Source organism: Echinops telfairi, unplaced genomic scaffold (assembly GCF_000313985.2).
Source record: "Echinops telfairi isolate 266 unplaced genomic scaffold, ASM31398v2 ScPeMD7_7416;HRSCAF=8454, whole genome shotgun sequence".
NCBI classification, from domain to species: domain Eukaryota; kingdom Metazoa; phylum Chordata; class Mammalia; order Afrosoricida; family Tenrecidae; genus Echinops; species Echinops telfairi.
In genome coordinates, this window is record NW_022111316.1 from 3,793,771 (window position 1) to 3,795,607 (window position 1,837).

Sequence of the window (1,837 nt, forward strand, 5' to 3'; positions counted from 1 at the left end):
ATTTCTGTCCCTGAGGAACTCCTGCTCAGGTCCTTTGCCCACCTCCTGAGTGGACAATTGGTTTTTCTCTTGTAGTTTAGCAGTGTGTTATAGATTTTAGTAATAAGGCCTTTGTAATATGTAATTGCCAAAGATGTTTTCCCATTCTGTAGTCTCTCTTATTACAGTCTTGGTGAATTCTTTCGATGTACATAATTGTTTTATTTTTAGTATGTCCCACTGGTCAATTTGTGTTGGTGTCCTTCCTGATTTCCGGTAGCCTATGTAATCCCTGTGCCAAGGTTCTCAGGTTTGACCCAATTCCCTCATTGATGGCACTAATTGTTTCGGGTTTAACCTCAAGGTCTGTGATCTGCCTTGAGTTTATTCTTGTGTATGGAGTGAGGTAAGGGTCTTGCTTCATTTTTCTGCAGCAAGAATTTTCCAGCACCATGAATTGAAGAGGGTATTTTTTATTATTTCCCTTCCACAAATGAATGCTATCTATATGATACCACCTTCTATTGAATTCTAAATAAGTAAACCTCCACTCATGTAGGAGAGTTTGCCTTCCCATTAACATCTGGAAGGCAACCTTGCCTTCTTTGTTCCAAACACTATATATCAGAGGATTCAGCATAGGGACAAAGATGGCATAGAACAGGGAAGCCATTTTGTCAGTGCCCATGGAGTGACTGTATCTGGGCTGTAAGTACATGAAGTTGGCTGTCCCATAGAAAATGGAGATTGTAGTGAGGTGGGAAGCACAGGTAGAAAAGGCCTTGTGGCGTCCTTCAGATGAGCGCATCCTCAGGATGGTGGTCAGTATGAACAGGTAGGATATCAAGACTGTAATAGAAAAGAGAACATTGAAACTTAGTACAAAAAAAGATTTCCAACTCAGTGACATATCAGTCAGAACATGAGACAGCCAGAAGGGGAGGAGCATCATTAAAAAACTGATCAATCACATTGGATCTATAGAAGGAGAGGCTGAAAATGTTCCCAGTGTGGATGCAAGCATCCAGAAAACCGCAGACATCAGGGCCCATGACTAGATAGCACTTATAGATGAGGTCTACTGAATTTTTTCTCTCGGCAATCTGGCTAAACACAACATAGTATCAGTTGAGTAGGGTGCTAAACCAATCATTCATGTAGAGACTGGAGGTTATTCTGATCTTTGATTTATGGCAGTTGAATGGAATTCAGATTCGTCTTCTTTGGATAGTCAGATATGGCCACACAGTTTCTTCAGTTTATCTGGAAAGGGTATAAGAGGTGGAACTTTTTATTCTTAGATGCTCTCATTTGTTATTCCTACCTGAAATGCAGCAAATAAATCAATGGATGCTAAATTGCAGCTCAATGGGGTGAAAATATCACTTAGACTTTTCTGATGCAAAAGCTGGTCTGCTTAGTCAAAATGGCTCACAGAAGACCTATCCCTTGCTTGATCCTACCAGAGGCCTAAGGCCATATTGCATATAAATGGGATAAATGGGAAAAAGAAGGGGTTGAATTTGACTGTTTTGAGGATTGTTCTTAGGATCTGGCTGTACAGTGAGTATATTAATTTCTTCTACATATTGTACCAGGGGTCCTGAAACTATGGCCCGTGGGCCACAAGCGGGCTGCCGAGGACATTTATCTGGTCCACCAGATATTTTTGCCCCATTTGTTTTTTTACTTCAAAATAAGATATGTGCAATGTGCATAGGAATTTGTTCATAGTTTTTAAAAATAACTATAGTCTGGCCCTCCAATGGGTCTGAGGGACAATAAACTGGCCCACTGTTTAAAATGTTTGAGGACATCTGTATAACTGTACTGACATAATATATGATAGAAATGATTA

At 40.1% G+C, this 1,837-nt stretch overlaps 1 pseudogene; it reads right to left on the minus strand.

Annotated features, from left to right (window-relative positions):
- The window catches only part of LOC123522482, a 9,570-nt pseudogene extending 8,111 nt beyond the window's left edge, over nt 1-1,459 (minus strand).
- Between the last annotated feature and the right edge of the window lie 378 nt (nt 1,460-1,837).